The 25,698-nt window shown below is 39.5% G+C and overlaps 1 protein-coding gene and 1 long non-coding RNA gene across 3 annotated transcripts in view; one reads left to right on the top strand and one right to left on the bottom strand.

The window, feature by feature from the left end:
• Window positions 1–25,698, top strand: part of LMOD3 (leiomodin 3) — a 59,644-nt gene that overhangs the window by 1,505 nt on the left and 32,441 nt on the right. The gene's annotated exons all lie outside the window — the stretch shown is intronic.
• Window positions 12,702–19,457, bottom strand: LOC103788289 (uncharacterized). The gene is made up of 3 exons (XR_614173.6): window positions 19,428–19,457; window positions 16,337–16,408; window positions 12,702–12,805 (listed from the first exon to the last, which is right to left on the bottom strand). It is a non-coding gene; the product is annotated as an uncharacterized LOC103788289 (long non-coding RNA).

The following is a 25,698-nucleotide window of genomic DNA, read 5'->3' as shown; positions in this document are numbered from 1 at the left end:
ATGAAGTAGTAGATTCTCTTTCGTGACCATGTTGTATGAAAGGTACGTATTTTTAAACCCTAGACTCATGCTCTTGTGCAACATCACACAATGGAAATTATGAAAATCCATGTGTATTTCTCAGATCACACCAACTCTGAGACATAAGCTCGTTGAGTGAAATGGCAACCAGGATCACTTGCACAACTTGGTTATTTTCTTTCTCTTTTTCTGGCTCTCTCTAGCATGTAGAGTTGACTTTTTATAAATTAAATGTGAGCATGTTATGAATCTAGGTATATTTGTTCTTTGTCCTTTTTTTTTTTTTTTTTTTTTTTTTGAGGTGGAGTCTCGCTCTGTCCCCTGGTGCTCCCTGGGTTCAAGTGATTCTCCTACCTCGGCCTCCCTCCCGAGTAGCTGGGACTACAGGCCCACCCCACCATGCCCAGCTAATTTTCACATTTTTAGTAGCAACAGGGTTTCGCCATGTTGGCCAGGCTGGTCTTGATCTCTTGACCTCGTAATCTGCCTGCCTCAGTCTCCCAAAGTGCTGGGATTACAGGCGTGAGCCACCGCACCCGGCCAATATATATGTTCTTAAACTTTTTGTATATGTGGCATGCTCTCCAATTCTAGCATTTTTGGCAGCCACTAAACAGTATTTACAAACCAGAAATAATTACCATGTGGCCACTGCTGCAGCACAATGATGCTCACCTCTAAAAGCAGCCACAATTACCCGCTCTTGGCTTGTTTTCCAAGTTGATGTTTGTGACTCCTCTCCTTTCTCCCAGCAATTGTATCCCATGTTTTGCCATGCCATTATATCAGATATCAACATCCAACGGGTTTCACTATAAACCATGCATGCCCTCAGTCATAGGGTAAGTTGTAGATATTGATCAAAATTTGGTGACACACTTGTAATATGTTTAGGTTTCCAGCCCCTGAAGTAATAAAGGCTCTCCACAATACTAAACAAGCCAGCAAGGTGCCGAAGCAACTGGAATGAGATACTCAACACCTCACCCATATGCACCTTCTAACACTGTCTTTCTGGGATGTTGCTGGCTCTAAATCACTTCTCTACTTAAAAATGCTGCAGCATAGGTGAAACTTGAAAATGTTTTGCAGAATGAAATAAGACAAATACGGAAAAACAAATGCTATAGGATTCGCTTACATGAGACATCTAAAATAGGCAGATTCTCCCAGGCATGGTGGCAAACACTTTAATAGTAGCACTTTGGGAGGCTGAGGAGAAAGGATTGCTTCAGTGCAGGATTTCAAGACAACTCTGGGCAACATGCAGAGATCTCATCTTTGCAAAAAATTTTTTAAAATTAGCCAGGCATGATGGCACATTCCTGTAGCCTCAGCTACTTGAGAGGTTGAGGTGGGAGGATCACTTGAGTCCAGGAAGTCAAGGCTGCAGTGAGCTATACTTGTGCCACTGCATGCCAAGCTGGACAACAGCACAAAACCCTGTCTCCAAAGGAAAAAAGAAAAATTCATGAAGACAGAAAGTAGGTTAGAGGTTACTGGGACTCAGAGAAGAGGGAGAATAGGGAATTACTGCTCTGGGGTGATGAAAAAGTTTTGGAAAAAGATGGTGGTGATGGTTGGATTATATTGTGAGTGTAATTAATGCCCAGAATTATATGCTTAAAAATTGTTAAAATGGCAAATTTAATGTAATACATATCTTACTGCAATTAAAAATTTTTTTTTTGTATCATACTTTAAGTTCTAGGGCACATGCGCAGAACGTGCAGGCTTGTTACATAGGTATACACATGCCATGGTGGTTGGCTGCATCCATCCATCACCCCATCATCTACATTAGGTATTTCTCCTAATGCTGTCCCTCCCCTAGCCCCCACTCCTCTGCTATTCCTACCCCAGCCCCCTCCCCACAACAGGCCCTGTTGTATGATGTTCCCCTCCCTGTGTCCATGTGTTATCATCGTTCAGCTCCCACTTATGAGTGAGAACATGCAGTGTTTGGTTTTCTGTTTTTGTGTCAGTTTGCTGAGAAAAATGGTTTCCAGCTTCATCCATGACCCTGCAAAGGGCATGAACTCATCCTTTTTATGGCTGCATAGTATTCCAAGGTGTATATGTGACACATTTTCTTTATCCAGTCTATCATTGATAGGCATTTGGGTTAGTTCCAAGCCTTTGCTATTGTGAACATTGCCACAATAAATATACGTATGCATGTGCCTTTATAATAGAATGATTTATAATCCTTAGGGTATATACCCTGTAATGGCATTGCTGGGTCAAATGGTATTTCTATTTCTAGATCCTTGAGGAATTACCACACTGTCTTCCACAATGGTTGAACTAATTTACACTCCCACCAACAGTGTAAAAGCATTCCCATTTCCATACATCCTCTCCAGCATCTCTAGTCTCCAGATTTTTTAATGACCACCATTCTAACTGGTATGAGGTGGTATCTCAATGTGGTTTCAATCTGCATTTCTCTAATGACCAGTGATGATGAGCTTTTCTTTCATATGTTTGTTGGCTGCATAAATGTCCTCTTTTGGAAAGTGTTTGTTTATATCCTTTGCCCACTTTTTGATGGGGTTGTTATTTTCTTGTAAATTTGTTTAAGTTCTTTGTAGATCCTAAATATTAGCCCTTTGTCAGATGGGTAGATTGCAAAAATTTTTTCCCATTCTGTTGGTTGCTGGTTGACTCTAATGATAGTTTTTTTTTTTATATATTTCATTGCGTTTTAGGTTTTGGGGTACATGTGAAGAACATGCAGGATTGTCGCATAGGTACATAATGGCAATGTGGTTTGTTGCCTTCCTCCTTATCACCTATATCTGGCATCTCTGCCCATGTTATCCCTCCCAAACCCCCACCCTCTGCTGTCCCTCCCTTAGTTCCCCTCTACAGACCTCAGTGTGTGATGCTCCCCTCCCTGTGTCCGTGTGTTCTCATTGTTCAACACCTGCCTGTGAGTGAGAACATGTGGTGTTTGATTTTCTGTTCTTGTGTCAGTTTGCTGAGAATGATGGTTTCCAGATTCATCCATGTCCCTACAAAGAACATGAACTCATCATTTTTATGGCTGCATAGTAGTCCATGGTGTATACTCTGTCCAGTCTATCATCGATGGTCATTTGGGTTGGTTCCAAGTCTTTGCTATTATAAACAATGCCGCAGTGAACATTCGTGTGCATGTTTCCTTATAATAGAACAATTTATGATCCTTTGGATATATACCCAGTAATGGGATTGCTGAGTCAAATGGAATTTCTATTTCTAGGTCCTTGAGGAATCGCCACACTGTCTTCCACAGTGGTTGAACTAATTCACCCTCCCACCCACAGTGTAAAAGTGTTCCTATTTCTCCACATCCTCTCCAGCATCTGTCTCCGGATTTTTTAGTGATCGCCATTCTAACTGGCATGAGATGGTATCTCAGTGAAGTTTTGATTTTCATTTCTCTAATGACCCCTGATGATGAGCATTTTATCATATGTTTGTTGGCCTAATGTATGTCTTCTTTTGAAAAGTGTCTGTTCATGTCCTTCAACCACTTTTGAATGGGTTTGTTTGTTTTATTAGAAATATGTTTTAGTTCTTTGCAGATTCTGGATATTAGCCCTTTGTCAGATGGGTAGATTGCAAAAATTTTTTCCCATTCTGTTGGTTGCCAGTTCACTCTAATGATTGTTTCTTTTGCTGTACAGAAGCTCTGGAGTTTAATTAGATCCCATGTGTCTATTTTGACTTTCATTGCCAATGCTTTTGGTGTTTTAGTCATGAAGTCCTTGCCTATGCCTATGTCCTGAATGATTTTGCCTAGGCTTTCTTCTAGGGTTTTTATGGTGCCAGGTCTTATGTTTAAGTCTTTAATCCATCTGGAGTTAATTTTAGTGTAAGGTGTCAGGAATGGGTCCAGTTTCTGCTTTCAGCACATGGCTAGTCAGTTTTCCCAACACCATTTATTAAACAGGGAATTCTTTCCCCATTGCTTGCTTTTGTCAGGTTTGTCAAAGATCAGATGGTTGTAGATGTGTGGCGTTGCCTCCAAGGCCTCTGTTCTGTTCCATTGGTCTATATCTCTGTTTTGGTACCAGTACCATGCTGTTTTGATTACTGTAGCCTTGTAGTATAGTTTGAAGTCAGGTAGTGTAATGCCTCCAGCTTTGTTCTTTTTGCTTAGAATGGGCTTGGCTATGTGAGCTCTCTTTTGATTTCATATGAAGTTTAAGGTGGCTTTTTCCAGATCTGTGAAGAAGGTCATTGGTAGTTTGAAGGGGACAGTGTTGAATCTATAAATTACTTTGGGCAGTATGGCCATTTTCACAATGCTGTTTATTCCTAACCACGAGCACGGAAAGTTTCTCCATCTGTTTGTGTCCTCTCTTATTTCATTGAGTAGTGCTTTGTAGTTCTCCTTGAAGAGGTCCTTTACATCCTTTCTTAGCTGTATTCCTAGGTATTTTATTCTCTTTGTAGCAATTGAGAATGGCAGTTCGTTCTTGATTTGGCTCTCTTTAAGTCTGTTATTGGTGTATAGGAATGCTTGTGATTTTTGCACATTGATTTTGTATCCTGGTACTTTGCTGAAGTTGCTTATCAGTTTAAGGAGATTTTGGGCTGAGATGATGGGGTCTTCTAAACATACAATCATGTCATCTTCAAATAGAAACAATTTGACTTCCTTCTTTCCTAATTGAATGCACTTTATTTCTTTTTCTTGCCTGATTGCTCTGGCTAGAACTTCCAATACTATATTGAATAGGAGTGGTGAGAGAGAACATCCTTGTCTAGTACCATATTTCAAAGGGAATGCTTCCAGTTTTTGCCCATTGAGTACAATATTGGCTTTGGGTGGTCATAAATAGCTTTTATTATTTTGAGATGCGTTCAGTCAATACCTAGTTTATTGAGAGTTTTTAGCACAAAGGGCTGTTGAATTTTGTCAAAGGCCTTCTCTTCATCTATTGAGATAATCATGTGGTATTTGTCTTTGGTTCTATTTATGTGGTGAATTACGTTTATAGACTTGCATATGTTGAACCAGGCTTGCATCCCTGGGATGAAGCCTACTTGATCATGGCAGATAAGCTTTTTGATGTGCCATTGCAATCAGTTTGCCAGTATTTTATTGAAGATATTTGCATCTGTGTTCATCATGGATATTGCCTGAAGTTTTCTTTTCATGTTGAGTCTCTGCCGGGTTTTGGTATCAGGATGATGTTGGTCTCATAAAATGATTTGGGAAGGATTCCCTCTTTTTGGATTGTTTGGAATAGTTTCAGAAGGAGTGATACCAGCTCCTCTTTGTATATCTGGTAGAATTTGGCTGTGAACCCATCTGGACCTAGGCTTTTTTTGGTTGGTAGGCTATTAATTGCTGCCTCAACTTCAGCCCTTGTTATTGGTCTATTCAGGGTTTTGACTTCTTCCTGGTTTAGGCTTGGGAGGGCACAGATGTCCAGAAATGTATCCATTTCTTCCAGGTTTATTGGTTTATGTGCATAGAGTTGTTTGTAGTAATCTCTGATGATGGTTTGTATTTCTGTGGAATCTGTGGTGATATCCCCTTTATCGTTTTTATTGCATCTATTTGATTCTCTCTTTTCTTTTCTTTAATCTGGCTAGTGATCTATTTTGTTGATCTTTTCAAAAAACCAGCTCCTGGATTTATTGATTTTTTGAAGGATTTTTTTGTGTCTCTATCTCCTTCAGTTCTGCTGTGATCTTAGTTATTTCTTGTCTTCTGCTAGCTTTTGAGTTGTTTTGATCTTGCTCCTCTAGCTCTTTCAATATTGACAATAGGGTGCCGATTTTAGATCTTTCCTTGCTTCTCATGTGGGCATTTATTGCTATGTATTTTCCTTTAGACACTGCTTTAAATGTGCCCCAGAGTTTCTGGTATGTTGTGTCTTTGATCTCATTGGTTTCAAAGAACATCTTTATTTCTGCCTTCATTTCATTATTTTTCCAGTCAACATTCAAGAGCCAGTTGTTCAGTTTCCATGAAGCTGTGCGGTTCTGAGTTAGTTTCTCAGTTCTGAGTTCTAACTTGATTGCACGGTGGTCTGAGCGACTGTTTGTCATCATTTCTGCTCTTTTGCATTTGCTGAGGACCAATTTACTTCCAATTATATGGTCAATTTTAGAGTAGGTGTGGTGCTGAGAAGAATATATATTCTGTGGATTTGGGGTGGAGAGTTCTGTAAATGTCTATTGGGTTTACTTGGTCCAGGTCTGAGTTCAAGTCCTGGATATCCTTGTTAATTTTCTGTCTCGTTGATCTGTCCAATACTGACAGTGGAGTGTTAAAATCTCCCACTATCAATGTGTGGGAGTCTGAGTCTCTTTGTAAGTTATTAAGAACTTGCTTTATGTATCTGGGTGCTCCTGTATTTGGGTGTGTATATATTTAGGATCATTAGCTCTTCTTGCTGCATTGATCCTTTTACCATTATGTAATGTCCTTTTTGTCTCTTTGGATCATTGTTGCTTTAAAGTCTATTTTATCAGAAACTAGGATGGCAACTCCTGCTTTTTTTTTTTTTTCTGTCCATTTGCTTTGTAAATCTTCCTCCATCCCTTTATTTTGAGCCTATGTATATCCTACCATGTAAGATGGGTTTCCTGGTTACGGCACACTGATGGGTTTTGACTTTTTATCCAACTTGCCAGTCTGTGTCTTTTAACTGGGGCATTTAGCCCATTTACATTTAAGGCTAATATTGTTATGTGTGAATTTGATCCTGCCATTTTGATGCTAGCTGGTTGTTTTGCCCATTAGTTGATGCAGTTTCTTCATTGTCTCAATGCTCTTTACCATTTGGTATGTTTTTGGAGTGGCTGGTACTTGTTCCTTTCTATGTTTAGTGCTTCTTTCATGAGTTCTTGTAAAGCAGGCTTAGTGGTGATAAAATCTCTGAGCAATTGCTTGTTCATAAAGGATTTTATTTCTCCTTCACTTATGATACTTAGTTTGGCCAGATATGAAATTCTAGGTTGAAAGTTCTTTTCTTTAAGGATGTTGAATATTGGCCCCCACTCTCTTCTGGCTTGTAGGGTTTCTGCTGAGAGATCCGCTGTGAGTCTGATGTGCTTCCCTTTGTGGGTGACCCAACCTGGCTTCCCTTAGCATTTTTTCTTTCATTTCAACCCTGACAATTATGTGCTTTGGAGTTGCTCTTCTTGAGGAGTATCTTTGTGGTGTTCTCTGTATTTCCTGTACTTACATGTTGGCCTGCCTTACTAGGTTGGGGAAGTTCTCCTGGACAATATCCTGAAGAGTATTTTCCAGCTTGGATTCATTCTCTCCATCACATTCCAATATATCTATCAAATGTAGATTAGGTCTTTTCACATAATCTTATATTTCTTGGAGGCTTTGTTCATTTCTTTTTATTCTTTTTTCTCTACTCTTGCCTTCTTGTTTTATTTCATTGAGTTGATCTTCAATCTCTGACATCCTTTCTTCTACTTGGTCAATTCAGCTTTTGAAACTTGTGTATGCTTCGTGAAGTTCTCGTGTTGTGTTTTTCAGCTCCGTCAATTCATTTATACTCCTCTCTAAGCTGGTTTATTCTCATTAGCATTTCATCAAACCTTTTTTCAAGGTTCTTAGTTTCTTTGCATTGGGTTAGAACATGTTCTTTGAGCTAGAGAAATTTCTTATTACCCACCTTCTGAAGCCTGTTTCTGTCAATTCATCAGACTCATTCTCCATGCAGCCTTGTTCCCTTGCTGGTGAGAAGGGATCCCTTGACGGAGGAGAGGCATTCTGTTTTTGGGTGTTTTCATCCTTTTTATGCTGGTTTCTTCCCATCTTTGTGGATTTATCTTTCTGTGGTCTTTGTAGTTGGCGACTTTTAAATGGGGTCTCTGAGTGGATGTCCTGTTTGTTGATCATGAAGTTATTTCTTTCTGTTTCTTAGTTTTCTTTCTAACTGTCAGGACCCTCTAATGTAGGACTGCTGGAGGTCCACTCCTACTTGGCTGGGGATCACCTATAGTGGCTGCAGAACAGTAAGGGTTGCAGGCAGTTTCTTCTACTGCTATTTTTATCCCAGAAAGATACCTGCCAGATGTCAGTCTGAGCTCTTCTTTATGAGGTGACTCTTTGGATATATGGGGGTTGGGGAGCTGCTTGAGGAGACAGTCTTTTCTTTACTGGAGCTCAAGTGCTGAGCTGTGAACTCCATTGTTCTGTTCAGAGCTACTGGGTAGGTGTGTTTAAGTCTGATGCAGCAGACCTCATAACCGCCTTTTGTTCCCAGGTGCTTTGTCCCAGGAAGGTGGGACTTTATTTTTAAGTTTCTATCATGCTGCTGCCTTTTTTCAGAGATTCCCTGCCCAGTGAGGAGGTAGCCTGGTCACAGTCTGCCAGCAGAAGTGTTGCTGAACTGCTGTGGGATCTGCCCAGCTGCTGCGTGAACCTCCTTGCAGTTTTGTTTATAGGGTATAGTTAGAACTGCCTAAGTAATGGCGGACTGTCTCTGTAATGGCAGATTGTCTCTGTAATGGCAGACTGCCTCAGTAGCAGTGGACTGCCTCAGTGATGGCAGACACCCTTCCCACACAGTGGTGAGCCATCCTGGGTCCAGCTGTTCTTGCTGTGAAACTCTCAATCCAGAGCATTTCGGATTGTTGGTCTTTGTGGGGGTGGGACCAGCTGAGCCAGATCATCTGGCCTCCCTGTTTCAACCCCTTTTCTTTTTCAGTTTCATGGGTGACTCTGTCTCCCAGACCTTCCAGTCACCACTTGTAAAGGTGCCTGGATTTGTGTGAGATTTTGTGCAGAGACCTGCTGCACCGGCTGAAACAGCCACACTGGGGGCTCGTGGTGGTTTTCCACCCGGGAATATTCTGTCTGGCTCCCCATTTCAGTCTCCTTTTTTTCAGTTGCATGGGAAACTCTGTCTCCCACGTGTTCCAGTTGCCAGTTCAAAAGGTGCCTGGATTTGTGTGAGTTTTTGTGTGGAGACCCACAGCACCAACTGAAATGGCCGCACTGGGGGCTGGTGGCGCTTTTCTGCCCAGGAATCTCCTGGTCTGTGGGCAGTACAAATTTGGTTGGAAATGCAGTAATCACTCATCCTATGTGTTTTCACTGGGAATTGCAATCCAGAGCTGTTCCTATTTGGCCATCTTGGATGCCCCCAACGATAGTTTCTTTTGCTGTGCAGAAGCTCTCAAGTTTAATTAGATCCCATTTGTCTATTTTGGCTTTTGCTGCTAATGCTTTTGGTGTTTTAGTCATGAAGTCTTTGCCCATGCCTATGTCCTGAATGGTAATACCTAGGTTTTCTTCTAGGGCTTTTATGATGTTAGGTTTTTTGTTTTTGTTTTTCAGTGCATTTTTTTAAGGTGCTGTTGAAGATGTTAGGTCTTAAATGTTTAAATCTGTAATTCATCTTGAGTTAATTTTTGTATAAGGTGTAAGGAAGGGATCTGCTTTTCAGGTTTCTGCATATGGCTAGCCAGTTTTCCCAACACCGTTAATTAAATAGGGAATCCTTTCCCCATTGCTCGTTTTTGTCAGGTTTATCAAAGATCAGATGGTTGTAGATGTGTGGCATTATTTCTAAGGCCTCTGTTCGTTCCATTGGTCTATATCTCTGTTTTGGTACCATTACCATACTGTTTTGATTACTGTAGCCTTGTAATACAGTTTGAAGTCAGGTACTGTGATACCTCCAGCTTTTTTTTTTTTTTTGTTCCATAAATTTAAGGTGGTTTTTTTCCAATTCTGTGAAGAAAGTCAGTGGTAGCTTGATGGGGATAGTATTGAATCTATAAATTACTTTGGGCAGTATGGCCATTTTCACAATATTGATTCTTCCTAACTTTAAGTATGGAATATTGTTCCATCTGTTTGTGTCCTCTCTTATTTCCTTGAGCAGTCATTTGTAGCTCTCCTTGAAGAGGTCCTTCACATCCCTTGTCAGTTGTATTCCTAAGTATTTAATCCTCTTTGTAGCAATTGTGAATGGGAGTTCACTCATGATTTGGCTGTTTGTCTTTTATTGCTGTATAGGAATGCTTGTGATTTTTGCACATTGATTTTGTATCCTGAGACTTTGCTGAAGTTGCTTATCTAAGGAGATTTTGGGTTGAGACAATAGGGTCTTCTAAATATACAATCATGTCATCTGCAAATGGAGACAATTTGACTTCCTCTTTTCCTAATTGAATAACCTGTATTTCTTTTTCTTGCCTGATTGTCCTGGTCAGACTTCCTGTATTTCTTTTTCTTGCCTGATTGTCCTGGCCAGACTTCCAATACTACGTTGAATAGGAGTGGTGAGAGAGGGCATCCTTGTCTTGTGCTAGTTTTCAAAGGGAATGCTTCTGGTTTTTGCCCATTCAGTAGGATATTGGCTGTGGGTTTATCATAAATAGGTTTTATTATTTTGAGATACATTCCATCAATACTTAGTGTATTGAGAGTTTTTAGAATAAAGGGCTGTTGAATTTTGTCAAAGGCCTTCTCTGCATCTGTTGAGATAATCTTGTAGTTTTTGCCTTTGGTTCTGTTTATGTGATGGATTGTGTTTACTGATTTGCATATGTTGAACCAGCCTTACAATCCAGGAATGAAGCTGACTTGGTCATGATAGATAAGCTTTTTGATATGCTGTTGGATTTGCTTTGCCAGTATTTTATTGAGAATTTTCACATCAATGTTCATCATGGATATTGGCCTGAAATTTTTTTTTAGTTGTGTCTCTGCCAGTTTTGGATATCAGGATGATGTTGGTCTCATAAAATGAGTTAGGGGAGATTTCCTCTTTTTGTATTGTTTGGAATAGTTTCAGAAGGAATGGTACCAGCTCCTCTTTTTACCTCTGGTAGAATTTTGCTGTGAACATCTGGTCCTCAACTTTTTTGGTTGACAAGCTATTAATTGCTGCCTCAACTTCAGACCTTGTTATTGGTCTATTCAAGGATTCAACTTCTTCCTGGTTTAGTCTTGGGAGGGTGTAAGTGTCCGGAATTTATCCACTTCTTCTTGATTTTCTGGTTTATTTCTTACTGCAATTTTTAAATTGGAAAAAAAAAAAGTGGTTCTTTCCTAACTTGATCACCACACCTGAATACTTAAGGTCTCAGTATTCTAGCCCACCTTACTGCTTAAGGTGGACTATACAGTCCACCCCATTCAGAACTCTCCTCTTCTGTCCACCACAGCCATGACCATGCAAGTCGGTCCAAAGGCACTGTGTATTCATCCTTATTTCCTTGGTTTTTCATATGTTGTTTGTTTGCTTATTAAGTATTTATTGATTACCTATAATGTTCTAGGCAGTGGGAATGCCACAGTCTCAGACACAGGATGTATCTCCTAGGAGTTTACAGCCTAGTCAGGGATGACGTCACATAGATAGGTAATTGTAACATAGCACAAAGTGATATGATTAAGGACACAATAGACAGCTAAGCATGAGAAACCAATAGGTGGAGTCAAGAAAGGCTTCCTGAAGTAAGGGACCTCTGACTCTGTGCGTGCTGTTATCTTGTCCAATTTGAAAAAAAGGAGATGTACAGTAATGAATAGGATGATAATATATTCTGAGAAATCAGGTGATTTTGTGAGCATCATAGAGTGTACTGGGAAGTCAAGGCTACAGTGAGCCATGATCTCGCCCCTGAACTTCAGCATGGGCGACAAAGTGAGATCCCGTCTTTTTTTTTAAAAAAGGGTTTACTTATACAAGCCTAGGTAGTGTAGCCTACTACACAGCAAGGCTATATACTATAGTGCTTCTAGGCTACCAATCTGTACAGCATGTTACTGTCCTGAATATTATAGGTAATTGTAATACAATGATAAGCAGCTGTGTATCTAAACATAAAATGTACAGTAAAAATATATAAACAATGGGAAAAAAATAAAGGAACCGAGCACCTGTATAGGGAATTTATCATAAATGGAACTTGCAGGACTAGAAGTTGCTTTAGTAAGTCTGTGAGGCATGAAAGAATGTGAAGACCTAGAACATTATTGAACATTATGTAGACTTTATAAATACTGTATACTTAGACTATACAACGTTTATTTTAGAAATTTTTCTTTCTTCAGTAGTAAATCTTAGTTTATTGTATTACTTTAAAACATTTTATTTTTAACTTTTTAACTCATAACATTTTGCTTAAAACATATTATAATACATACGTGTGTGTGTGTGTGTGTGTGTGTGAGAGAGAGAGAGAGAGAGAGAGAGAGAGAGAGATGGAGTTTTGCTTTTGTTGCCCAGCATGGAGTGCAATGGCATGATCTTGGCTCATGCAACCTCTGCCTCCCAAATTCAAATGATTCTCCTGCCTCTGCCACTGGAGTAGCTGGGATTACAGTAGCCCACCACCATACCTGGCTAATTTTTTTGTGTTTTTAATAGAGATGGGGTTTCACCATGTTGACCAGGCTGGTTTCGAACTCCTGACCTCAGGTGATCCACCTTCATCGGCCTCCCAAAGTGCTGGGATGAGCCACCACACCACACCTGGCCATTTTTTTAGTATTTCATATATTTAAATTTTTTAATTTTTCTATTACTTTTTAAACTTTTTTGTTAAAACAAAGACATGGACACAAACAAAGACACAACATACACATTAGCCTAGGCCTACACAAGGTCAGGATCATCAATATCACTGTCTTTCACCTCCACATCTTGTCCCACAGGAAGGTCTTCAAGGGCAGTAACACACATAGAGCTGTCATCTCTTCTGGCAACAATGCCTTCTGGAATACCTCTTGAAGGACCTGCCTCAGGCTATTTTACAGTTAACTTTTTTAAAAAGTAAGTAGAAGGCATGTACTCTAAAATAATGAAAAAAAAGCATAGTAAATACATAAACAGTAACATAGTCATTTATATTATTATCCAGTATTATATACTGTACAAAATTGCATATGCTATGTTTTTATATGACCAGCAGCATGGTAGGTTTGTTTAAACCATCATCACCACAAACATGGATAATGTGTTGTACTGTGACACGATAACAGTTATGATGTCCCTAGGTGTTAGGAATATTTCAGCTCCATTATAATGTTACAGGACTACCATGGTACATGTTTTATACAGAAACAGTGTTAGGCTGTGCATGCTTGTATTACATTTGTAATCACCATCAAGTGTCAGGCAATAGGGAGTGGTAGCTTTCCAAGAGCAGAGTCAGCAGTGAGCAGCTGGTGGTGGTCATATTGCAGATCACCAGCCAAGTATAGGTTTCCTGTCTGGGAACCCTAGCTAAGGATCATCCTTCCTATAATAGAGTCCTATGCTGCTATAATCCAAGCACATCAGACTAAAATAATCACAGTTTTCTTAAAATCTGAAAGAATGGATAATTTAAGATTAGGGATCAGCATGTACAAGTTGCTTGGTCTGTGGGGTTTTTTTTTTTCCTTTTGTTTTAAAGGCTGGAGGTGAGTTCTGGAAATTAAATAGTAAGTTCAAAATGGAAGATATAAAAAGGTCAATGTGTATGTATAGTCCATCTGAGGTAGTCCTAAGATTGCATGAGAAAATTGCACTGAAAAAGACTTACTGTAGTTAATTGCTACTGTATGTTACTGTAGTTAAAAGATTACACCAAAAAAATTGTTACTGTAGTTATTTGAAGGTCATGTGGAATCTTAGAAGAAAGGCTCTGGAGTCACTTTCGTACACTGTGGCCTTATTAGTAGAAATTAATAACAAGACCTACCAGGTGTGGTGGCTCATGCCAATAATCCCAGTACTCTGGGAGGCCAATGCAGGTGGATCACTTGAGGTCAGGAGTTTGAGACAAGCCTGGCCAACATGGTGAAACCCCATCTCTACTGAAAATACAAAAATTAGTCAGGTGTGGTGGCTCATGCATGTAGTCCCAGCTACTCAGGAGGCTGAGGCAGGAGAATTTCTTGAAGCCGGGAGGCAAAGGTTGCAGTGAGACAAGATCATGCCATTGCACTCCAACGGAGCAAGACTCCATCTCAAAAACAAAACAAAACAAAAAAAAACCAACAAGACCTAACAGTATTTACATCACTATCATGTAATTTAGTTTTGCATGTGTTATCCCATTTAATCATTGCAACATATTCATGAGGTAAGTACTATTATTACTATCATTTTGTAGATAAATAAACTGATGCTTTATTAGGTTACACATTCAAGGGCATTTTCTGCATCCTTAAAATGGTAATGAGGAGTTGATGTTGTGAGAAGTAGACAGGGAAAACATATGCACAGTACGTAACAGAGCAGATGATTTACACTTGCTGGTTCCTCTCCCTGGGATTATGCCAATGGATCACTTTAGAAATGAACCCAGTCTCTTAATGGTGTCTTTTGGTTGCTTAAGTAACCAATATCCGTTGGCTAAAGTTCCATTTGGAGAAACCTCATGGAACTCACATCTTTAATAAACTTAAAATTCTGGTTCCAGCTAACACAAGCATCTTGATAATCAAATGGTAATTTATACATTTGATAAATAAATAATGCTAGACTAGCAATGATGATGCAGTCTACTCTTCAAAAGCTGTTGGCTTGACATCCAGTGTAGGTCTGGCACTGTCTCAATAGTGCAAGGTTTGGGCTAGAAATCTGGCAAGACTCTCAAGGGATATTAACATCTTTAGCCTAGTGTCTGTGTTGGGGAGTGTCAAAAGTACCATGCATAGACTAGCAAGATAATCAGATAAACACTGGAGAAGAAAGAAAATAGCTCCAAACTAGATTCTGATCAACAATATATTTTTAACAATTAGAATAATGGCTTAAATCTCGCTCTTTGCCCTCATCCATTCATTAGTGATATTAGTAAAGCAACTGCTATCCCTTTGAAGATATCTGTGAAAAGGAGCACACATGCAAATTCAAATCTGTGACCATTTATCATTCTCTGACACAGAGTGTTCTTGAATCAAAAAGCCCATCCGGGAAGATTAAATTTGTGTGTACTCTGGTCTTCTAAATTTGTATCTGACATAGTGAGAAGACAGTAGTAGTGCAGTTGATCCAAAAGAATCTAAACAGGCCAGTTGTGGTGGCTCATGCCTGTAATCTCAGGACTTTGGGAGGTTGAGGCAGGAGGATGGCATGAGCCCAGTAGTTTGAGACTAGCCTGGGCAACATGGTGAAAACCTGTCTCTACAAAAAATATCTGGGCATAGTGGTGTGCACCTGTAGTCCAAGCTACTCGGGAGGCTGAGGTGGAAGGATGACTTGAGCCCATATGGATGGGGCTGCAGTGATCTCTGCAATCCAGCCTGGGTGACAAAATATGATTTTAAGCAACATATTTACTTCTACTTTTTTCTTTTTCTTTTTTTCATATCCCCAGAGGTGGTCAGGAATACTTCTACTTTTTAATATTTATTTTTACTTTTTTAGAGATGGGGTCTCTGTCACCCAGGCTAGCATGCAGCAGCATGATTGTAGTTCACTGTAGCCTTGAAATCCTGAACTCAAGCAATCCTCCTTCCTTGGCCTCCCAAAGTGCTGGGGTTACAGGTGGAAGCCACCATGCCCGGTCTTTACTTTTACTTATGATTGGCTTTAGTAAAGAAGTATTGTCATGAGCTGCATAACAGTGTTTCAGTCAATGATGGACCACATATGGTTCCCATAAGATTATAATGCTGTATTTTTTCTATGCCTTTTCTATGTTTAGATGCACAAATGCTTACCATTGTGTTGCAATTGCCTACAGTGTTGAAGACAGACATATGCTATACAGGTTCGTAGCCTAGGAGCACTAGGCTCTACCTTATAGCCTGAGTACATACCATCTAGGTTTGCATTAGAGCACTCTATGATGTTCACACAATGAAATTTCTAAGGACACGTTTCTCAGAATGCATTCCTGTCATTAGGGATCACATGGCTGTAAATGATGTTAAATTCCTTGGGCATATACTGCTATTTGTTTTAAACAAATAGTTCTATAATGACAGTCATAACTGTTTTCATAATTTTGAACTCTAAAGTCCTTTGCAAGGGCCCTGGTCTCTCTGGCTGTAGAATATATTTTCCTGGCATATTATTTACTCTTGTTTATATGCTGTGGGAAATGTTAAATGTCTAAATCTAAGCCATAAAATAGCATGTGATCAGTTGTACTCTCAGATACAGTTGTTAGGGAAACAAGGAACTAGGCCTGTCTACAAAAGTATTATGCAGGCTGCTTAATGTTTTAACAAACAACCAAGTTGATCTCAGAATTATATCCAAGAATAAGAGAAGTTTTGGGTTTTAATATTATTTTTAAAAGATTAAGAACTAATTTCACTAATTTCAGGTTTACAGCACAGGTAGCAAATTATTTTTGCTTAAACATGGAAATGCATACTATATACCAGGCATTGTATCAGTGAAACAAATTGAAGACATTGTTCCTCACCTCTGAGAATCTTACAGACAAGTGGGAACTGTAAAGAACAAATACATTACAGGAAGATGTGCTATAAAAAATGTTAGAAGATGTTAAAGTAATGTGGGCAATTTTATAAACCTATTTGTTCCCTCATATTACAAAAATGAGAAGACTGCATCCCCTGCATTTTTACTGGCACAATTTTAAATAAAATGGTTGAAATTTTTAAAAAAATGATAGAGATGTTAGGGGAAATCTTCTCATGTATGGGCCTTTGTCCAAGCTCTTACTTTGTGTTTGGGGGATATGTACTGCAGGATACTCTTCTACAGATTCTACTCATTATTTCCTGCAGAATCTCAGCATTTTGGATCAGTTGCTTCTTAATTCTGAGGGATTAAGAAGCATTCATATGCATTATAGAATATTTAGCACCATCCCTGGCCTCACCTTTTGGATGCCAATATTACTCTCCCTGGTTTTAACAATTGAAAATGTCCCTAGCTATAGCCAAGTGCCCCTCTTGTGGGGGGGAGAGGTGGCAAACTTGCCTTCCCTCCATGGAGAACCACTGCTCTAAGAGGTGTAGTTGCTAATCTGATTGGCAACAATCTGATCTTCATGGTGACAATCTTGCCTCTATTAGAACACATTTTACTGGTGGGACAGTCACTGTGTCAGAGAGCTCTTGACTTCCCTTTTGCTGTTCTGAAGCCTCTTAAGTCACAGAGGCTGATAATATAAGTGCTAAAAAGCACTGGATTTAACCTAACCAGGATCAAATCCCAGCTTCAGCACTTATTAGCTATATAACCTGGTTAAATTCCTCCCTTTCTCTAAGCCTTGGCTTCTGAAACTGTAAAATGGGCATAATAATAGTACTCATCTGTGGCAGCTGCAGCTCATTCCATACTCAATATCTGTACCTCTCTTCTTCCATAGTAAACCCCTCAATATTGTTTGGGTGACAATGTGCCCAGGTTAGAGTAGCCCAACTTAGAAAAAAAAATATATGCTGTACAGTTAAATTGTATTTTCAATAAACTATGAATAATTTTTTAGTAAAAGTATATCTCATTTACTAAAGATTTATTATTTATCTGAAATTTAAATTTAACTAGGTATTGTGTATTTTATCTGATGACCCTAGCTCAGTTAAAAATACTTCCCTCCCCCAGCTCCCTTTGCAGCTAGAAAAGGACCCATCACCTGGGTCTGGCCGATGAGATGTAAGTATCCTGGGGACACTAATTGTTTTCCTGATAGACTCAGGTTGAACTTGGTTTTGCTTTTTACTCTCCTCCTTTTTTCTGCCTGGAGTGTGGTGTGGTACCCAGGGCTGGAGGAGGTCTTTCTGGCTTGAGAGGAGAGCGGAGAGCTCACAGGAGGCTGGGTTGCTAATGACTTCCCTGCTGAGCAGCTGTAACTTCTCTTTTCAGTGGAAACCTGTATGGTTAAGTCACTGTTGTTTGGGTTTTCTGCCACCCGCCTGTGCTGAATATTCTGCTTGCCCCTCCAGATCCAGTTTTGCTTGTGCCCTTTTGCTACATTGCAAGGGAAAGTTGCCTTGAACCACATCAAAGGGCCATTGCTCTCTGGCTTCCAGAGGGGTTTGGTCGACGGGAGGAACTAGCAGGAAATGGAAGACAGGTTGGAGAATAGATCCCTCTAGCTCCCTCATTCTCAGCTGTGGGATAGTAGCTGTATTCCTCTACCCAAAGCCACACCTCTGGCAGATGGTCCTCTGCTATAGCTGCAGTTCTTTCCCTGGGTTCCACAGATCTCCTGCCTCCTACCCTCAGGTGTAGAGGGGTAAGAACCTCTCCATGCCCTAACACCTATGTCATCTAGACAGTTCCCGTTATCCCAGGGGGATTTCCCAGGGGGATTCTGATTCTTATGCCACCCACATAATTTTTAACTGATAAACTTCCTCAGAGGCGTTTTGGAATTACCAAGTGAGATGATGACATCAGGTTAGCACTGTGCCTTGTGCCTACTGCGTAGTAAACTCTCAAGAAGTGTACTATTATTTGTAAGGAGTTGTGGTAAAATCAGTAAGCTAATTCAAGGCCTCTCTTAGGGCCTGCCCTGCCCTGCTCATTCCTTCCCTCTCCTTTGACTGTTCTCTTCCCTTGCCCATCTCTCCTTCCCCACTTCTCTTTCCTTAACCCCCATCCAACAGACAGATCCCAAATGCTCATGTTCCAGAATGCAGATTCTGTGAGAGAAAGGAGGACTCCCATTTTGTCCTTGAGCCTGAGCCAGATCCAAGGCTCTGCCATAGCGTGCAGTGGTCTCACCTAACAGTGAATAAACTTGCACTTTGCATTTGGTTTTTGCTGTTTATTTCTGTGTATATGAATATAGGTTTCATCTCAAACACTGACTTGATTGATAGTGGCTGTCTACCATGAGGCTCTGTTAAGGATTCTAAGGTTGCTCCTGGACATAGGGAGAGTATTATGATTGATTATTAATGTCTGCCATGAGCATGATGTAAGAGAGTGGTAATAGAAGTGCCAGGTATTTATCATTCCTGATCTGTAACATGAGCACCAGCCAGTGGTAGTAGTTGTAATTTTCTGCTAGGTCATGCTCTGACATGGCCTTGGCTGAGTATTCAGATGGCTTGGTAGCAATTGGGTAGTTCCACTGTTTATTTATATTACCTAATGACAAGAACTGATTTTGCACTAATTAAAATTATATTTTAATTTAAATAACCAGCTAATAAATTATATACATGTATTTGGCCTCTCAAGAGAAGTGTGCTTTTTTACATACAATCGAATGCCAAGAAAGATGGAAAATCTATTGGAATAAATGCAAGAGATAGATTTACTTTAAATAAAATATTGAAGTAATTGTTTTTTACATGAAACTTTGGAATGCTATCTCTTCATTTTTGAAAGATGCATTTTGGAAGAAAGAAAGATCACGGTCATAGAAAACATATACGCTATTACATATAAATAGCCTCAAAAATTATTTTAGTAAAAACTGCAGTAGAATATCTCCTCCCAAATTAGTCCCTATACTAACATTCAAATTCTATGTCCCCATAGCCTTACCTCTTTCCTTGAGCTTCTCACTTTTATTCCTCTAGTTGCTGGGTGTTTGTTATTATAAAGGCAACATCTGACCCTTTATAATCCCCAGATTGCATTTCAGCGGATTACTTCGGACAGAGACAGATAAATTCTTTCCATTTTAGAAGGCTCCATCATACCTACAAGTATTTTTTAAAGGGAAGCCAGTTTCTGTTACATGGAAACGTCTGCTGAGCAAAGTCAGGGAATGTTTGGCAACCGAAGACAATAAACGATTATTAAATCGATCACTTAGTGATGTTTATCAGGAAAAAAGCAGCAATAGCAGAAATCAGTGGTGTGAAATTTGTTTTGAAACACTAAGCATGATGCACTCTCATTAATTTAAAAATAGAACCCAGGAAGTATGTGAAATACTTAAGGAATGATGTTTGTCACAGGATTACAGAGACAGTGACTTTAAAGAAAAAGATGATGGTGGGGTGGCCACAAATAAATCTCTCACTCTAATTCTCTCAATAGTTTTGTGATTGTTTCTCCTTTCTGAGTGGGTTAAATGTCTGAACTTTTAGAATAAAAGAGGTGTTTTCAAATATGAAATTCTGAAGATAGTAGGAACTGTGTTGCTAAAAAGTGTTTAGGGCCCAGTGAAATGGTATGCTGAGAAATGAAATATGAACCAGTGAAACTGATTAGCTATGAAGTAATCCTGCATATTTGGTATGCCTTAAAACTGGAGGAAAAAAGAATGGACTGTAACTCATTTCTGATCGTGTGTGGCATTTTCTCATCTCTAATACCATGATTTTTATTTATAATAACAACAAGAGCTCACAAGGTGAATTAATTGTGGCTTGCAGTTTGAAGACCAGCTACAGTATGATTGGCTGTTTTGGACTAAGATTGGTTATTATGGACTCAAGTTGTTTAAAAGATGTCGTACAACCTCCAGCAGCCTCGATATGTGAACCGACACTCTGGTTGTTTTCCAGGCTGCATACAATTGCAAGGTGATGAGATCTGTGTCCTGATGGAGCAGGAGGTGAAATCCCCTTCTGTATGCTCTATTGCTCAGTAGAAACTCTGAGAAAAGCCACTGTCTTCAGGGCAGAGAAGGGGACACATGAGTCGTGGCTTTTTTTGTGTGTGTTCCTATTGACCTCGTAAATTTATCAAATTATTTTTACTACTCATATCTTCCATTTCTTCCTAAGTGACTAATTCATTCACTTAACCAAAATATTTGATTACTTTCTATGTGCACTGAACAGTGTGAATACATGAAGAACAGGTATAGCCTTTGTCCTTACAAAGTTTTCTGATGCTTGAGACATTGACAAATCTCTTGTCAAAAGAATGCTAAAAATAACCTAGTCAACTTTAGATAATTTTACTAATAGTTATCTTTCATCTATTAGAATGTCATCTTTTTTCCTTTTTATATAATGTAGAAAAGGAAAAAATGTCACCTGAGGACATTACCACTCAGAAAACTAACTACTGGCATATCCCGCTGGCTTAGTCTGTTTTGTGCTGTTACAAAAGAATACTTGAGATGGGATAACTTATAAATAGAAATTTATTTGGCTCATGGTTCTGAGGGCTTGGAAGTCCAGTCTTGAGAGGCTACATCTGGTGAGGACCTCCTCTGTTGTATTATAACATGGCAGAAGACATCACATGGCAAGAGAAACCATGAAAGAGCTGAGCTCACTTTGATAACAAACCTACTCTCAAGATGACAAATCCGTTCCCATAATACAAACATGAACCCATTCATGAGAGCAGAGCCCTCGTGACCTAGTCGCCTCTCAAAGGTGCCATTGCTCAACACTATTACATGGGGAATTAAGTTTCCAACACTGGAACTTTATAGGACACATGCAAATCATAGCACCTGTACGGCCCCTTACTAAAAATCACTGTCATCAATCTTTGGTAAGGAGATAATTAGCATTCACAATACAGTTACAGTTAATCTCAAGTGCAAAGGCAGGCAGACACAGAAACCATCAAACAGGTAAGAAAACTAACACTTTAGAAGAAAGAGAAAATCATAAAATGGAAGAACTAACACATGAGGAAACCTAGTTAACAAGAGAAGTCCTTTTATCTAAGAAATAGTACAATATGACATGTGTTTTAATCAAGGTAGCATAGGTTATTGAGAGTCTAAAGAGAAAATACCTAACACAGGGAATGAACACAAAAGTCTTCTTGGAGGAGGTGCTAAAAGCTGCCTTTTGAAATTTAGATTGGGGTCAGCCAGAAAAATATGGCACCAATGATATTCTAGTAGAAATGTATGAACAAGGGAGGGTAAGACAGATAACCTTATAAGAAATATAAAGAGGTCAGGAGTCCAGATCCTGAAATAGTCTAAATTAATCATCATACCTTGCATTTGGATAGTTCTTCACAATTTTCTAAGTGCTTTCACAGATACTCTCAGTGGTTCCAACAGCAACCTTTTGGATATATACATCTGACAACATTTAACAGAAGGGAAGCTCCATTTGGAGAGGGTAAGTGATTTGTTTGTGGAATCACATAAGAGACAGGCTTTAGGCTTCTAGTGGCCAACTAAGTGGTTTGTCTACTACTTTATGGCTGCCTTCACTTTGTATTTATTGGCAGAATACAAAGTGCCATGTATTATGGCAACTAAGAAAGTACAGAACAGAAAGAGAAGGAGATGGAGAAGGCAACTCTTGGGATCCTCCAAAGAAAATGTGGCTTTTGGCTAGCCGTAGTGACTCACACCTGTAATCCCAGCACTTTGGGAAGCTGAGGCCAGTGGATCACTTGAGACCAGGAGTTCGGGACCATCCTGGCCAAAATGGTGAAAATCCCGTGTCTACTAAAAATACAAAATTAGCCGGGTATGGTGGTGCACGCCTGTAGTCCCAGCTACTCAGAAGGCTGTGACACAAGAATCACTTGAACCCAAGAGATGGAGATTGCAGTGAACCAAAATCGTGCCACTGCACTCCAACCTGGGTGACAGAGTGAGACTCCATCTAAAAGAGAGAGAGAGAAAGAGAGAGAGAGAGAGAGAGAGAGAGAGAGAGAGAGAGAGAATGTGACTTTTATCTTTGAGCTTAGAGCTTTCATCTGCATTCTGGAAAAAAAAGCGTAATGTAAAGAACTTAAACTTTTAAATTAATATGGAAAAGTTTGTCAATTTGAACTTAATTTTGGGAAGAGCTTAGGCATGAGATAAAATATTAGGTTTTGATATTTTAATTTATTTTTTACTTTCATTGTCAAAGTGGTATTTAAACACAGGATTTTATGAGTATCAGTAATTGGGAAACCATAATGAACTCATGCAGGTTACCCCAATTCTTTTTTTATTATATATATATTACTGCATTTTAGGTTTTGCAGTACATATGAAGAAAATGCAGGATTGTTGCATAGGTACATACATGGCAATGGGTTTGCTGCTTTCCTCCCCATCACTTATATCTGGCATTTCTCCCCTCCCCAATTCCCCACCCGACACTGTCCCTCCCCTAGTTCCCCCCAGCAGACCTCAGTATATGATGCTCCCCTCCCTGTGTCCATGTGTTCTCATTGTTCAACACCCGACTATAAGTGAGAACATGCAGTGTTTGATTTTCTGTTCTTGTGTCAGTTTGCTGAGAATGATGGTTTCCAGGTTCATGCATGTCCCTACAAAGGACACAAACTCATCGTTTTTTCTGACTGCATAGTATTCCATGGTGTATATGTGCCACATTTTTCCCTATTCAGTCTATCATTGATGGGGATTTGGGTGGGTTCCAAGACTTTGCTATTGTAAACAGTGCTGCAGTGAACATTCCTGTGCATGTGTCCTTATAATAGAACGATTTATATTCCTTAGGGTATATACCCTGTAATGGCATTGCTGGGTCAAATGGTATTTCTATTTCTAGATCCTTGAGGAATCACCACACTGTCTTCCACCATGGTTGAACTAATTTACCCTCCCACCAATAGTGTAAAAGTATTCCTATTTCTCCACATCCTCTCCAGCATCTGTTGTCTCCGGATTTTTTAATGATTGCCATTCTAACTGGCGTGAGATGGTATCTCAATGTAGTTTTGATTTGCATTTCTCTAATGACCAGTGATAATAAGCATTTTTTCATATGTTTGTTGGCCTCATACATGTCTTCTTTTGAAAAGTGTCTGTTCATATCCTTCGCCCACTTTTGAATGGGCTTGTTTGTTTTCTTCTTGTAAATCTGTTTTAATTCTTTGTAGATTCTGGCTATTAGCCCTTTTTTAGATGGCTAGATTGCAAAAATTTTTTCCCATTCTGTTGGTTGCTGATTCACTCTACTGATTGTTTCTTTTGCTGTGCAGAAGCTCTGGAATTGATATTTTAATTTGTATACTGTTATTTTGCTTGTATGCTTTAATGTTTTATAAGCTAGGATTAATGTGTTCAATAATGTGATATATGCTGGGATATTTTTCTAAAAAGAATTGATAAGGTGATTATAAACTTAGCACACATATAGGAAACACATTGTATTTTTGTCAATCCAGTAACTCTTCCTTCTTCTTTTGTGTTGTGTTGAACCCCTGTGTACTCCATTGGGGGTGGGATCAGGTTCAAGAGACTGAAGAAGAAGCCCAGTGCCAGCAAAAGAGACATGGGGTTTTATCGGGGGGGGTTACATACCAGGGAGAGAGTCCAGTGATAGTGGCTGGGCAGGAGGACCACACAGCCCAGTGGCAGCAGACTGGGCAGAATAACCTCAACCACTTATAAAAGGCAAGCAGTGTATATAATATTTTTACTTAGCACCCTTTCCCTAGCAACCTTCATCTCTGTAAGATATGTAGAAGTTACCCTTCAATTAGTTTCTGCTAACTAGATTCCTGGAGCCCTGTGTGTTCTACCACCAAAATATATCCAGAAACAATCCACTTCTCACCTTTGCTGTTGTGACCTCTCTAGTCCATGTTGCCACCTTCTGTTGTCTGGATTTCCACAGTAACTTCCTAAATGTCTTTCTCCTTCTACTTCTATCCTCACAAAATCCATTCTTTTCATGCAGTCACAGGGATTCTTTAAAAAACCCGAATCAGCCAGGCATGGTGGTACACACCTGCGTCCCCAGCTACACCGGAGGCTGAGGCAGAAGGATCACTTGAGCATGGGAGGTAAAGGCTGTAATGAGCCATATTTACACCAGCACAGCTACAGCCTGAGGGACAGAGTGTAAGACCCTGTCTCAAAAATAAATTAATAACTAACTTAAAAATTCACTTCATTCCCTTGAAATTCCCTTGCAGTAGCTTTCAGTTGAATCTAGAATTGAACATAAACCCCTTCATCATATTCCACAAGGCTTTACATTAGACATTGCCATTGCCTACCTTCCCAAACCTGCTACATATCACCCTAAACCTTATTTGTGAACCCTCAATCACAATAGAAAGAGGGAAAAGACAGAGGAGGGAGAGAGAAGAATAATCATCTTGAGATACTTCAAATTATTTCAATAACAACCTTAGTAAATGAAAATTTATTACCATTGATTCATTCATTCACTCAACACGTCAGTTTTGAGCCCTTTTTCATCTTTTGTAAGCACTAGGGATAACAAAGTAAATGAGGCAGACACAGCTTCTGATCTTACATAGCTTGTGTTCTAATGAAGAACAGCCTGATTGAGAATATTTAACAGAATCCTCCATAGTCTGAAGGCAGCTTTCAGAGAGGCATTGTGTAGGTGGTTGGATGAATTGGCAGGAACTTTTGGATAACTGCACATCTAAAGAGTACAGAAGGGAATAGGCACATTTGGGTTTGTAAACTCTGGTGTATTCATTTTATTTATTTATTTATTTATTTATTTATTTATTTATTTATTTATGAATGACAGAGTCTCACTCAGGCGCCAGGCTGGAGTGCAGTGGCACGATCTCAGCTCACTGCAACCTCTGCCTCCCAGGTTCAAGCAATTCTCCTGTGTCAGCCTCCCGAGTAGCTAGGACTACAGGCGCCCACCACCACACCCAGCTAATTTTTGTATTTTTAGTAGAGACGAGGTTTCACCATATTGGCCAGAATGGTCTGCATCTCTTGACATGGTGATCTGCCTGCCTCGGCCTCCCAAACTGGTATTCATGTTTTAATATCATGTTCTATAGCAGTTTGTAGTCATGTTTCATATACAAGTATAGGTATCAGTAATTTTATAGTCACAGGAAAAAACATTCACGAAGAAATACTTCTCCCTTAAAATTACAGAAAACATTCTGAATCAAATTTAATTTCTCTTAGATA

Source organism: Callithrix jacchus, chromosome 15 (genome assembly GCF_049354715.1).
Source record: "Callithrix jacchus isolate 240 chromosome 15, calJac240_pri, whole genome shotgun sequence".
In the NCBI taxonomy this organism is placed as follows: domain Eukaryota; kingdom Metazoa; phylum Chordata; class Mammalia; order Primates; family Cebidae; genus Callithrix; species Callithrix jacchus.
The sequence above is the reverse complement of the archived record's forward strand: the minus strand, read 5'-3'. Positions and strand labels throughout refer to the sequence as shown.